The sequence below is a fragment of the Camelus ferus genome, chromosome 2 (genome assembly GCF_009834535.1).
Source record: "Camelus ferus isolate YT-003-E chromosome 2, BCGSAC_Cfer_1.0, whole genome shotgun sequence".
NCBI classification, from domain to species: Eukaryota; Metazoa; Chordata; class Mammalia; order Artiodactyla; family Camelidae; genus Camelus; species Camelus ferus.
This window is the reverse complement of record NC_045697.1, coordinates 14,387,281-14,402,664: the sequence shown is the minus strand read 5'-3', so window position 1 is coordinate 14,402,664 and position 15,384 is coordinate 14,387,281. Positions and strand designations below refer to the sequence as shown.

Genomic DNA, 15,384 nt, shown 5'->3' with positions numbered 1-15,384 from the left:
AGCAGTGTCGATATCCACTTGGACTTCGATTCACTTGGGCGCACCGTTGCTCATACAGTGTAGGCGTGCGCTAAGTAATGATGGGGACAGAAGGAAGGTTTACTCAGTTCCTAGTGGGAATTCTTTTTCTTTTTCAGCTACATTGACGTCATTCCAATAAGCTCCTATTGTCTCTTCCTCTGTGAACTGTAGTCTGGTGCTTGACTTGAGTCTTGGCTATAGATCGGGGCCCATCAAGGGACTCCATTCTGATCATTGGAGAAAAGTCCAATTTATGGAAGTTTGATAGTTAATGAAAAACCATGTCACCACTGGCTCTGAGTGACAGGTCCGTAGGCAGTCCCTGCTCTCCATTCTCTGTGATCCAGGTGCACCTATCATGCACCTTCCCAAGTGGATCACCTTCAAAAGGAGTGATAGTCCTTGCACACCAGAGGGTGACGGTGGGGGACAAGGGGTGGGCTGGGCACCACCAGGCACACACTCTTATTGACTCCTTGGTGTGTGCTCAGTATTAAGCTATGTACTACAGGGCATTCAAAAGCCGGAGAAGATAAGCTTCTGCTGGAGCTTACAGTCCAAATGGGGAGAAAATGCTTACTGTCATGAATTTATTTAAAAGTAATTTATCCTTGAAAGTATTAAATAGTCATATTTTAAATGGCATACACATCCCCAGAGGTATTGTATTCTTACATATATGTAAACCATGGTTACATATACTATAGGTAGTCCTTGAGAGCCAAATGAAATTGCTTTGATTCCTCCTCAGATCCCCCTCCTTCCAGCCCCAATTCCATGGCCTGTAGAAGTCTATGGTGTCCAAAGATTTCTGCTGACTCCAGCCTCTTCAAATCTGTCCACCTTGGTTGCTACCTCTGTCCAACCTCATGCAGATGAGAAACTCATCTTTTGGTATCCACAAAAAAACTTTACTCAGAGAATTGTAACTCTAGTTGCCTTTTCAGAATATTTTTTATAGGGTTCTGGCATGCATACTGCACAAAAACTTCCACCATCTCTCTGACTCCATGGGGCCTCTCTCTATCCCATCTCTGCTCCTCACCACTCCCCTTACCTGGGCTTCCAAAATTTTTCCTTCCATTGCTCCTCTGAAGCCTGGTCCTCTGCTGACACCCAGGCCTTTGTAGGGGTGGACTGGATGGGGAGGGAGGCGATATAAGGGAGATGGGTGCTTACCATCTCGCATCATACATCGTGATGTGTCATCAACCAAGATAACACAAATAAACAAGAATAAAGAGAAAGGGACTTTGAATATTAGGCCAGAAAATTATTAGTTAAGCCATAGGTGCAGCAGTTTGCAGGCTGCAGAGGGGGAAGCACTTACAGTGAAGTAGCTGCCCTGACCACCAACAGCAGCAAACCACTGAGCAGTGAGGACGGGAAGGGAGAAGAGGTGAAAAAGACCAAGTTTTGGCTGAAAGTAAGTGCTAGGAGAAGGCTCATCATGGAAGAGAACTTCCAGCGCATTCCTGGGAACACCCAAACTTCCTTGCTCTGGTTCAGAGATCTTGTAATAAGCAGACCTTTTCCTGTGTAACACTGGATTACGCATCAGATACAAAACAGCTGTCGAACGAAGAACTTAACCAACCTCTTAGCATCCCTGCGCTCCTCCGCTGTTGCTATATTGTCCCTCCACTGCCTTCACTGTAGGTCTCTCCACTTGGGGTCCAGCTGCCTTTCATGCCATTTGTTGCAAACTGGAGTAATGATCACCACCATCCTTAACCCTCGGGGCCAGCATCTCTGCAGCCTGTCTTCCACAAGCAGCACTTCGTGACAAATTGCCCAGGCTCCAAAATCTGCATTCATGGCTTTGTTTGATTTTTTTTTTTCCCCTTTTCCTACTTGTCCTCTTTTCTTCCTTTGCTTGTTTTCCCTCTCTTTTCCCAACCCCTTTCCCACCCTTTTGACCTCTTGTCTATTTCTTCGTTCCTCCATCCTCTCCCTCTTCCTTTACTTCCTTTGTCTCTTCTCCTTGTCAGTTCTAGTCTTTCGCTTCTTCCCCTGCCTTCCTTTCCCTATTTTTTTCTCTTCTCTCTGCATTCTTATTCTACCCCATCCCATGAGATAAATTTCCATCAGAACCGAATGTGCCCAAAGCATATTTTATATACTTCTTTAAATGAAATGACTTTACAGTTTGCTCAGAAAATATTAATCAATGTCTCTGATAAATAAAACAAGAGTGGCCCTTTAATTTTTATTGATTTTCCTGTAGTCAATGTACCACTCTAATAAATATGCCCTAAAATATAGCAAGAAAGGCCCTAGAGCAGGGCAGCAGTGCCCTTATTTTACAGGATGACAGCAATCTGAACCCGCTTAGCATCGAAGAAAGCAAACCAACCACCCTTGGTTTCCTGAACACCAATTATCTCAAGCCCTTAAGATCAAAAAATCATTTTCAGGCAACCAATTGAGATATTCATCTTTAATGAAACCTTTTAAAACTCTCCATATTTTGATTAAATGGATAAACTATTCATCAACATCTTACAAGAAAGTCACACTTACGTGAAATTAGTTGAACTTGGCAAGGCACCCCTTCAAGTAAAGCTTCCCGGAGCCGCCCAGTCTTTTTCCAGTGTTATGTCTCTGACAACATTTCTCCCACATAGACTGTTAATATAAACGGGAAATGGGAGAAGAGGAAGAAGGGGAGAGAGGGTTTCTCAGCCGCTCGCCCTGTCTCACCCACTGAGTCATCCCCACATCTTTATTTCACTTACCACACGCTGACTGAGTTTTCAAACGTAGGCAGCTGATAGAAATGGAGAATGTAACACTGTGTTCCTCGGCCTTTACTGCGCCCCAGAACCACCCGAAGGGCTTGTTGAAGCAGATGGATTGCTGGGTCCCAACCTGAAAGATTATGATTTAGTAGGTCTGCAGTTGGGGTGGAGAATTCACCTGCTCATCTGTTCCCGTGACGCTGGTGCTGCCTGGCTGGGAACCACGCTCTGAGAATCACCGACAGAGCGCAGACACCGCAAACACTGGTGTCCCTCAGACCCCAAATCTTACTCGTTTAGGCAGATTCCGTGGCCTGTGCATCCTTATCTCTACAAATTGGGATGATGATGACTACATTGCATGGGTTTTGTCTTTATTTTGTTCTGTTTCTGTTTTTGTTTAAATAAATGGAGGCAATAAACACGAAGTTCAACAAAAAAGAGTTATTATTAGTGTGGTCCTACATAATCAGCCTCAGCTTGGGTTCCATCCAAGTGCAGTGGTCGTGGTTGGCCTATTCTGTTCCTCCCAGCAGTGTTTCGGGTTTTGAGCCACATAACTATGTATTAAAAAAGATGCAGAAAGATGCAAGATACTAGCTACACATCGGCAGTCTCATGTTACAGTCATCTGGGGAGCTTTAAAAACTACGAATAGCTGGGCACCATGCTTGACCGTTCTGATGTCACTGCTCCCAGAAGAGGCTTGAGCATCAGGATTTATAAAGCCCTCCAGAAATTACTGTGTACAGCCAAGATTGAGAGCCACTGAACTAGATGCGTAAAATCCCAGCCATAAAGGCGCTTCCATCACAAACAGAATCGACCTGCTTGTGATGAGCCCTAAAATGTCAAGTATCAATAGTTCATCTGGCTACACTGGAAACTTAGGAAATCCTCAGTGAGTGGGATGTGTGTGCAGATGGGCAGCCCAGGTCTTACCTGTGATGGTTCTGATTCAGTTAAATCGGTGATGATGCTTAATGATCTTTTTTTTTAAACTTCTTAATTTTAAAAATTCTCATTTTAATAGACCACTAACAGAAGGTCATTTTGAAAAACACGGACCTAGAAGGTCGGCCGAGTGTCTATACAGATGATTCATAAATCTGCTTTGCTGCTCTCTTTCAAAATCCGGCGTAACTTCAGTCAGTGTTAGGTGATAATGACTGCTCTACTGGGATGTTAAGTTTTTATATGGACATTCCTCTGTGATATTTCCTCTCATCAATTAATAATTTACAGCATATTCTTCCCATTTTTTAAGGCACAGGATGAAAGATAGTTGGAAGAGTTAGACCTAGTATGTTTTGGACACCTGGCTGCTTCCAGTCCCAAATCTTTCCCTGTCTCCTTTTCTTTCACTATTTTGAATTACAATAGGTCAGAATATCCTTTGGATTCAAATACATCTTTAAGATATGACTTTATTACTTGTTAATGTCATTCTTCCCCGAAAATGTTAAGTGTTAACATTCTTTTTTACCTAAAAATGCAAGATGCTTGTATTAGTTTTCTTTTGGATGTAGCAAATTACCACATATTTAATGATGTAAAAAAAGCACGCACATTCATTATCTCACAGTTTGGAAGCTCAGGAGTCCAGAAATGACTTAAATGGGTCCTCTGCATGGGGCCTCGTAAGGCTACAATCCAGGGATTGGTTAGGCTGCGTTTCTTTCTGGATTCTGGGGTCCTCTTCCAAGCTCAAGGGGGTGTTGGCAGACTTCATTTCCTTGTGGTTATATTTCTGAGATCCCCATTCATTTGCTAGCTGTCAACCTGGGGCCATTCATCTCCCAGAGGCTGCCCATTGTCCCTTACCAATGGCCTTCTTACAGACTCTTAACATGGAAGCTCACTTCTTGCAAAGTCAGCAAGAGAGGGTGTCTCTACTCTGCAGAACAGAGACTTACATAGTGTAACTTAATCATGTGTCTAACACCTCCCATCACCCTTGTGTTGCTGAAGAACTGACCTCTGTACCCTAATAATTGAATTGCGACTTGGAGGCAGAGTTTGGGGAGAATTAGAAAAGAACAGCTTTATTGCTTTGCCAGGCAAAGGGGAGTCACACAGGCGAATGCCTTAGGGGCTGTGAATCCATCTTGGGGTTGGAGTCTAGAGATTTTATAGAAAAATGGGATAGAACAAAAAGGCGACAGCAATCAGGGCATTTTCAGGGGTGCTGTTTTCTTCTTAATCTTTGTGAATCCACCTGGCATCCCAGAGAAACTCTGGAGGGTCTGTTCATTCTTCTGAAGCTATCAGCCCATGACCACCTTCCCGGAGCCCAGCTTCTGGGTTAAAAGATAAGCTGTTCTGGATAAAGAATGTATAGGGAGTGAGGAGTGTAATGGGAAGGTTGGGGGCTGTTTAGCACAAAAGCAGTTGAGCAGGTGAAGCAGTGATGGGGGTTTGTCAGAGAAAAGAGAAAAACAAGTTGTAAACATTTTGAGTCAGAATGAATCAGCAAACAGCTTTAGCATCAGGGAAGTCATTTCATTAGTTAGTTTCTTATTCTTTCACTTGCTCATCCCCGCACTCAAGGCAAAGGGATTAAGAAGGGTGTGAGGTACCGGGCATCACCACAGGTGTCCATCACAGCGGCTGTTCGTGAGGAGGCAGCCACCTCTATGGAGTAAAGCTGCTAAATTTGGTCTGAAGTCATATTTCAAGCACATGATCCCACCCTTAGGGCTGTGCCTGCAATCCAGACATCTCCTTAGGGATTTTACCAAAAGTGGCACCAACCTTTTCCTTGATTTCTGCAAGAGATTTGATGTTATGGCCAAAGGAATCAGCCTGAGATGAGAGTTCTTTGATAAGGCTTCTCTATCCTACTCAAAGTGCTTGAGAACTTCTATACTTTAAAAATAGACGAAGGGAACTGAGGTTGAAATTATAGGGATCTACATTTTTGACAAAACACGTGTACATAGAAAGCTCTAAATCTCACTTACGGTGGGGAGGGAGAGGAGGGGAGTTTAGCACATGCATGGGAAAGAGTGGATAAGGTGGTTAGGATCGAGAAATAAGTTGCTAATTGTAGAAGGCAATTTCTCTTTTGTCATGAGCCTTCCGAGTTACTCTTGAGGCTTTTATAGACTGATTGTGTGACCTTCAGTAAATCACTTCACCCCAGGCAGCTTCTGTTTCCCTGTCAGCAAATTAGGGATTAAGATCTTCCTTTCCAACCATGAAGGGAGGTGGGTAATAATTGGTTTTGTTCCACTCTTGAAAGACTCAGATAAAAGATCTTCCTTAAGTGCGAAGTATTACTCATGTACTTTAGAATCAAGGTATAAGAACGGAGTTAAAATGTTATTTCCTATGCCCTAGCAGAGTTCTCTGTCAGATTTCCAAGAAGCAGGACTCTCTGAAGAGAAGGTTGTCTACAGGTCTAAGCAGATAAACATGGCTGCCCTTCTGACTCCTAAGTTCTGGGAAATCGCAGGTGCTCTCCTGGGCTCAGACCTCTCAAATGCCATTCTTGTACCTTGAGCAGGTAGTTTAGCCTTGCAGGACATCATATTCTCTTTTGAAGATTCAGATATTACTACTGGTGTGGATGAGAAGATGATGAGAAACGCTTTGCACAATCCCTTTCATTCAGGGTGTGAAAACAGACGTGACTGCCCTTTGGTTTTCTCCTCCCATTCTTCTAAGTGCAAAGGTAACTAAAATGCATTAGGAAGACCCGTGATGCCATCTTGAACTATATTGCCTTAAGCATGAATTTATGCTACATGTATTCTGTGGCAATCGGATGCTTCTTGGTTTATCTATTTCTTATTTATTTCAAACTAAGTACGATGCTAAACATTTGAAGTAATACTGGGGGTATAAATCGAGATATGTAAGTGTCATATCTACAATCAACTCCCCATTCCACCTCGCTGGAGGTAACCACTTTTAACTTTCTTCTTTATTCTCATAGGTATTTTTACAGGCATGTATTCATATGTATGTGGCAGGGGCAGGGGGAGATTCTTTTGACACATATCCTACAGATTAAGTATTTTTAGTTAACAGTGAGCAATTAATCATGAACGTTTAATTCTATTTTGCAATAACTATTATACCCATGTTGGTCCAGAAGTCCCTATTTTGGGACACTTTGGTCTGATGGGATGACACACCAACTCTCGGCATCCTCTTTGTTTGCTTGGGAATCCCACTAGGGAAGGCAGGGGTGTAAACCCTGCCCTCTACTCCACCCTTATTCCAAGAGGGATTTACCCTTGAAGGGCTAACTCTTCCCCACACCACTAGCCATCACTCCTCCTCTCCCTCTACCAAAAACAAACAAACAAACAAACAAACAAACAAAACAAAACAAAACAAAACCCTCAAGGGGAAAAAAAAAAAAAAGAAAGAAAAGTGGCCTGAAGACCCTCATTTCTGTTGAATTTATGAGCTCCCTAAAAACCATGTCCTGGGCCTCATTCACCTTGACATCCCCCACTCCTAACTCCGGGTGTCTGGCTCATTGTATCGCTCTCCGTACTTGATTTTGGAATTAAAGTACTAGATCCTGATCACAGATAAAAGTCATCCTGCATCATCTCTATAGTGCCTAAATTTTAAAATAAATTTTACTTTCTTTAAGTAAAATGTGTATGCAGGATATTTAACTCAGCTTTGCCTATTAAACCTGTTTGTTTTTTTCTCAATGAGTGTAATAAATTCTTCATATGAATTATCTAAATGCAACAAATTTGGAGGAAACTGAATTTTATTTTATTCTTAAGTATATAGGAAGGCTATTCTCTCAGCCTCTCCTGAAGCCACACAGGGCTGTCACACTGAGTTCTGAACAATGGATGTGGGCATAAGGGCTGTTGCTACTCCAGGACAGGCTGGACATTCTTCTTTGCTCCACCAAACTAGAGAATGGCAAGGAGGAAAGTTATGTCGGAAGTCCCACGTCACTCCCCAGGTGATTTGCTAGCAAGACTCACAGGACACCGTGTGTAGTCATATTCACAGCTCTGATCTATTACAGCAGAAGGGTACACGGCAAAATCAGCAAAGGGAAAGGGTGCACAGGGCCACGCTTGGAGGACGCCAGATGCAAACTTACGAGTCCTTTCCTAGTGGAGTCACGCAGGATATGTTCAGTTTCCCCAGCAGAAACGTTGTCTACTAAGGAAGATCGTTAGGCACTCAGCTTTTATTGGGGCTAGTCTTGTAGGCACCCTCTGTCTAGCACGGACCAAAATTCAGACCTCCAGGAGGTTCAGTGGGGTCAGAAAGGGGAGGTCCAATCCAACAGGAGTAGAGTCCTTATAAGAAGAAGGAGGGACACCAGGGATGTGTGTGCACAGAGGAGAGGCCTTGTGAGGATGAAGTGAGAAGGCAGCCAAAGCTGCAAACCAAGGGGAGAGGCCCCAGGAGGAACCAGCCCTGGCTCCTAGACGGCCAGCCTCCAGACCTGTAAGAAAATAAATTTCCATTGTTTAAACCACCCAGTCTGTGGCATTTTGTTACAACCTCCCTAGTAGACTAGTAGATCAGTCAAGGGCCCACCTTGCAAGCAGACCTTTCCAAGGACAGGAGTCTCACTCCTGCAGTGGTAACTCATCTCTACACAAACCTGTACCTATTCTGGAGTAAAATGTTCTGTTTACCACTTGGCAAGATACAGGAGCTTCACTTATGTCATCTGCAAAGTTGGAGACACAGCATCTCACGGATGCTTTGCAAAGATAATGAATGTGAAGCACAGAGCTCAGAACCCATCTCATGATAGCGCTCCGAGTGTAGCTGTTATTATTCTTCCATCACCATTATTATCATTAGCACCATTGTCATCCTGTTCCTCTGACTCATGTTACTGTCTAGAAGCGCTTTCTTAAATTGTCTTTGCCCACACCCTTCCCCAAAGACACACTGGGAAATAGCGCACTTTATTTTGGTTTTATTTTACTCTGCCTTTTGAATTCTTGGAGAAACTGACATAGTATTTCTCGTAATGATTTCCTTACTGAGATTTTGTGAAAATCAAAAGCAGTAACATAGTTGGTGATGTTTTAAACATAAAATGCAACCTAGAGATGTAGGTGGATTTAAAAAACAACTTACATAAAAGCAATCCTTACAGAAAGCAAAAATTCCCCGGAAGTGCTTCTAAAATCTTCTAGATTTTTTTTTATCCATTTATCCACAACAATCCTGTAAGTAAGATCAAATTTTATTTTTCTCTCAAATCACAGGTGGGTTGGCCCAGTCTGATGGAGCAGTTTTGCTCCATCAGGACACTCAGGGATCCAGATTCCTTCCAGCCCGTTGCCCACGTCCCCTGGCTGGGCTGCTGGCCCCATCCGCGTTGTGCAAACCAGATCACTCTCACGCTCATGTCCTGAGGGAAGGTGAAAGAACTATAGAGCGGGGCAGGCGGCTTGTCTTAATTTAGAGAGAACACAGAAGTTACGTGTGTCACTCACTTACATCTCATGGGCTCACTAGTCACATGAGCTGCCCGGGGAAGCGAGGAAATGTAGTCTGGACAGCAGGGTATGTTCACAGAAGGAGACTCTGGGTTAGGGCAACAACCAGCACTCTGCAGAAGTCAGTAAAGCCTCCTGCTACTGAATTTTTCTGGAGAATCCTATCGGTTTCTTATGTTAGTTCAATTAATCCTCCTAAGACTTTTTTTTTTTTTTTTAGTCTGAGAACAATATGTCTGCTGACTTCAAACTCACATATCCCTTGAAGGATCAAGATTTTTAAAAATAATAATATTAATGTCTCTGTCTTCTGAATACTTCGGGACTTCCTACTTCCCTTAGCACTGTGTAAGAAATGAATACAGAACAAGGTCAAAAGCTGCTTCATCTAAAGGTTTGTTGATACAAATTGCTTACTTGGAACCCAGTCTTTACATTCCAGGACCCAGGCACAGGGTGGCGGTAAGACCGCTGTATGAATCAACTTTACCAGCATTACTCCCCCTCATTCTTTGTGGAAGAACTAATTGGTTCACATAAATAGATCACTGGGAGCCCAATAAATACATTTTCAAATGCACTACATGTTCCTTAAAGAGGCTGCTGTGCAACTTTGGATGTTTTGTGGCTGAAACTAACAACAAATCTGGGGCACCATCCGTCACCGCAAGCTGCTGGCAGTGAACCTGTCCCATAAAGTCAGATCCGTTTCCATCTTGTCACAACCCCGCTTCAGCGTGTTCATTAATAGGAGCCTAACTGGCAGTCATTCCCGTGACCCTGGCAGGCAGTCAAATCTTCATTAAAATAAAATAAGTTGCCAAAACTTTGTCTTTTCAATGCTACATTTGAGTTAAGTTGTGTTAGACTATAAATCCTCTTAAATCTGTGCCGAATAATTTAACTGGAGGGAAATACAAAGAAATGTGTCAAAAAGAAAATGAGATAGAATCAGTAATTTCCTTTTCTATGCACATTCTAATGAGTTATGCTTAATGTATGACATTCCAACTCCCATAGAATGTTAGGAGGTTGAGTCAAAACCACTCATGTCAAGCTCCCCTTGGTTGTGAATTCTTCCCACAAACGTGTACGGGGCACCGATCATGTACTGAATGCTTGTCATATGCCAGGAACTTTGCTAATTTTGGATATAGATTTATGAATCTGAGAGAACTGTCCTCTACTCAGAGATACTAGAGTTTGGCACAGAAAGTACATAATTAATAAGAAAGGGAAAAAAATTAAGTGCACAGTGTGGTACATTCAGTAAAGGAAAGGACAGCTCTGTGAGCAAGGCCCATGTGGGCACAGAGGAAGTAGAAGTCGTGATGGTTGAAGTTTACCTGTTGACGGGGGTTAGGCCATGGTGCCCAGTTGCTCATTCAAGCACCAGTCTAGATGTGGCCGTGAACCTATTCTGTAGGTGTGATTAACATCTACAGTCAGTTGAGTTTAAGTAAAGAAGATGACCCTTGATAATCTGGTTTGCCTCGTCCAATCCATTGAAGGCCTTAAGAACAAATTTTGAGGTTTCCCTGAAAAGAAAGAATTGTGCCTCAATACTGTAACAGAGTTTCCAGCCTACCAGCACCCCCTGCAGATTTTAGACTTGCCAGTCTCACAATCCAATGAACCAATTCCTTAAAATCCTCAATCTCTCTCCCTCTCTCTCTCCCTCCCCCCCCCCCTCTCTCTCACACGCACACACACACACACACACACACACACACACAGTTCTGTTTCTCTGTAGGCCAGCCCTAACTGATACGCAAAGCCTGTCATAATAAGTCTGGGTATTTTATGCCAGACCTAAAGAGAGAAGCACTCATGAAACAAGCAAGGAAAAAGTTATTTCCAGTTGAAGAAACAGCAAATGTGAAAGTCCCAAGCCAAGAAATGGGAGAGAGTGAGAGAGATTTATAAGGTGACATCCTCCAGGAGGGAGCATGGAGCAGGTCACACAGAGCCATGTGAGCTCAATTTGGCTCAAAGTGTGGCAAGAAGCCATTGATAATTTAAGTAGGGGAGTGACATGGCCTGTGTTTTTAAGACACTATTTGACAGATAATGGGTTTGGTCAAGGAGGAAGAATGAAGAAGAGAAAAGCAGTAAGGAAGATATTGCAGGAGTCTGGCCAAAATGCGATGGTAAATTGGACTGAAAATTGTGGTAGTTGAGATGTAAAGGAATGAAATGATTTGATCTGTATTTTGAAAATTTTTTAAATGACCAAATTTGATGATGGATTGAAAGTGACCAGGAGAGGAAGAGAAACAATACAGATGATTCCAAGTTTTCTGACTTAAGCAAATAAACAGATATGGAAGCCTTTTCACAGAAAAGCAGGGGGAAAAACGTTGAGTGAAGTGTTAAGACTCAGGGATCAGAAGTTCAGATTTAGTTTTATAAAGTTTTTCTGTTTTGTTTTATTTTTAATTTTATTTTTTATTGAGGTGTTGATTTACAATGTTAGTTTCAGGTGTACAGCAAAGTGATCCAGTTATACACATACATACACATATTACACACACACACACACAAACACACACACACATACACATATATTTTCAGATTCTTTTCCATTTTAGCTTATTACAAGAAAATGAATATAGTTCCCTGTACTAGTCTTGTGAAGTTTCATAAATTACGGTAGTTAGATATATGATTACAGAGCTAAGAGGGGTATTTTGGGCTTAAGATATAAACTTAAGGATCATCAGCATATAAGTGGTATGTAGTGTCATGAACATGGATGATTACTAAAAATTAGAGTAAAAATAACATGTATTGAGTACATATAGTGAAACAAGCTCTGTTCAACACACTTTAGAGGTAATTCTCTCAGCAGCCCTATTAAGTAAGCTTTTTAAATGAAGAAATTGAAGCACAGAATGGTTAAGTGACCTTCTCAAGGTCACACAGCTAGGAAGTTACAAGTTTGGAATATGAACCAACATATACTGGCTTCAGAATCCATGGTCTTAACCACTGAGAATGACTGAAAAGAGAAAAAGGAGGAGGATTCAGCCTTGGGATGTGAGGAATTTTGACATTTAGAAGATCAGTAAAGGAAATGAGGCAGAGACAGCAAAAAAGACCCTGAAAAGAAGCACAGAGATATGAGAATAAAGCCACAAGAATATGGGTCCACATAAGCCTAAAGACCATAATCCTCCAGGAAGTAGGAAATGTGTTGAATGATGCTAAACGGGCAAGTCAGAAAGCAAGATAAGGACAGAGGAGTGTCTGTTTCCATTAGGGCTCTTAGATGGTAAGCAACAGAACCCTAGCCTGGCTAATGGGAGAATTAAAAAAAAGTCTTTGGAAGGATCTAGGGCAGCTCACAGAATTGAATAAAGTCCTCAGCATCCAAACCATGCTGGAAAGAAGCACCTGGTTAGGTCCAGGGACGCAGTTAGGAGTCGACACAGTATTCACTGAACAACAACTACGTCAGACACCACTCGTTCTCTGTGTTGTAGTCATGTTGGGCTCCTTTCAGTTTCCTAAGCACAAGTTCTTTCCAGAGAAATGACCAGATGCTGACCCTGCAGGAGGGAATGTGGAGGTGGGACCTCGGCTTGGCTGGGAGAGTTTGGAGCTCAAAACATACCCTGCCTTGGGGCTGCCTTCTCCTCTCCTCCCCAAAGTCTTGTCTACAAGTTCCTTTTTTTTTTTTTTTACATCATTGAAAAAAATAATTACTTGTGGCAAAGAGCTTCTGGCTCTTTCTGCTGTTACAGCCTTTTCGCGTATTGTTTCCTGGGACACACTTTCCCTACTATTTGGTATGTGTGGTTCCTCCTGATGCTTCCGATAACATCTCAAATCTTGCCTCCTTGATCACATGTCTGTGCATCACGTGGCTATGTAGGTCAGATTGCTACTCCCAAATGCACTCTACCACTGCACCTGGTTTATTCCTTTCTCAGCACTTACCATCATCTGTAATAATAAATTAACTCACTTGTTTTCTGAATACCTATAGGATGGGATATTAATGAAGGCAGGGCCACTGATGGTTGGGTCACCAACTTATTCTAGTACCCAGTACTTTTCCTGGGAAAGCATAGGTTTTAAATAGGTACTTGTTGCTTGAATAAATTAATATGTTCAAGACACCTCAGATAGCTCCCTCCTCAACCTTGAGCAGGGTTGTGGGCACTCTGCAAGTGGCCCTAGAGCTAAATCTAAGCCTCAAGGAATTCCTGGCTAATTCTTCCCTTTAGAACTCTCTTATCTCTGGCCTCCACTCCTAGGTTCTGAGCTCTGTTCTCCTCTTTCAGGTGAAATCTCTATGGAGATCTAGTTTCTGGATCCCCTTACAAGCTATCGTCCAGGTGTTCTTGGATCCCAGGGCCGGTAGCCCTGCCCAGGACACACTCTACCTTCACCAAACACCTAGTTTAAGGGTGCTTCCCTGGCTCTATGTGCCTGCAATAAAATTTGGAACAAGGAGATGCAAAGATTAAGGAAGCCATTCTCTGTCTTCAAATACTTTACAAGTTAATTACAAAATAAATATCAAGTCTAAAAATCTGTCTGCAAAGTCCTAAGAAATAATTTTAAAACACCATTTGTGAGCGTGTTAACCTCAGTGTAAGCAAGGCTGGCAACTTTGAGAAAAGAGTTAATATTTGAGCCAATCTGAGGAAGTTAATCACCATATAAATTAATTTACATAAATGACCAATTGACATGATACCAAATATCATGTTAGAGGAATGGGTAGAAATATAGCAGAGTTAATAGGTTATAGAAAACTTCAGGAATGTAAGGGCAAAGCTGGAGCATTGTCAGGGGGCAAATATGACCCATAAAGCTTTTGAGAATCATCATTGAAATACCATAAAGGGAGAAAAGCGAGTCGTGCCACCAAGTGAGGTGTGTTATTAATATGTTAATAAAGCTTGATGGACAGTGTGCATTAAACATTACCTTAAAATGCTTTCACATGCGTTAGGTCATGTCATTTCAAAGCCACATCAAGAGAAATATTAACATTTTCTGAAATGAGGAAACAAGGGGCAGCACATTTGTAAGAATGACCCAGAATCACAAGCTATTTGGTGACAGAACCAGGACTCAGACATAGTTTTGAATTTTTGTCAGTGTCATTTTGTCATAGCAGCAGCTACTCACCATGCAGAAAACTTTAAACAACATAATCTATAAATAATAAAAGAAAGTGTGCCTTAAAAAAAACCCACTGAGCAACATGGCAAGACCATTTTACTAGAATAGATAATGCTGCTCTGGAAAATTAACTCATTGTCCTCTGAACCCCTTCCTTCTATTGTTCAAAGATCCTTGATTGAAAAACAGAAATGTATAGAGTGAGCTAAAACATCACCAACAAATCATTCAAACTAAGGGACTTTACTTTTTAAGCACACAAATAGGTCAACAAGGAAATAAGCAAAACCATTTTTTTCCAGTGTGAATTTTAAACCCCTGTAGGGGTAAGCCTATGTGCAAACAAATTTCTATTTTCATTTTTAATGTATCACCTATTAGTCTTCACAAAATTCTGAAGGAATATACATGTTTCTTATGCAAATGTATAATATGTATAATATGACCAATATAATATATATTATAGGTTCCACGTTAAGGAAAAGAGAAAACTTATTTTTTCAAAAATATCGGCCAAAAGAGGTACTGCTTTTTGGCATCACATTTAGTTCTTAACTTCTCAGACGCAAAGTATTCAGCAATTTTTTTCACAGTAGCTTTGCATAAATGGGCAATGACGCTTTCTCCTATTTTGGTTTTTTTTTTTTTAGGACCTCTCAGCATAGTTCCTGGTTATATCACTTCAACTTTCTGCAGTTATCTAGGTATTTAGTTTTCCATAGCTTTCTAAAGAGTAGGCCCTTTCTTGTCCCAAAACAGTGATCATAAAGAATATTTGTTGAAATATCTAGAGAAAGGAAGAACATAAAACATTCCAGGCAGTAATTTAGTGCCCTGTCACCAAGAAAGTAAACAGCACTAGCTCCTACAGTTAAAAACCATTTTGGGTCATTTTACCAAAAATGTGGTCCAATACAGAGCTCTTCATGGGGAAAAAAAAACTCACTAAACATTATTTGAAATAAACAAATTGCAGGAAAAGATGTGATTAGTCTCTTTGTGGTTCACTCTTACAGCTTGTGGTCTGTAAT

At 41.6% G+C, this 15,384-nt stretch overlaps 1 protein-coding gene across 6 annotated transcripts in view; it reads left to right on the top strand.

Moving 5' to 3' along the window:
* The window catches only part of KCNIP4 (potassium voltage-gated channel interacting protein 4), an 813,618-nt gene that overhangs the window by 717,354 nt on the left and 80,880 nt on the right, over nucleotides 1–15,384 (top strand). The window lies entirely within an intron of this gene.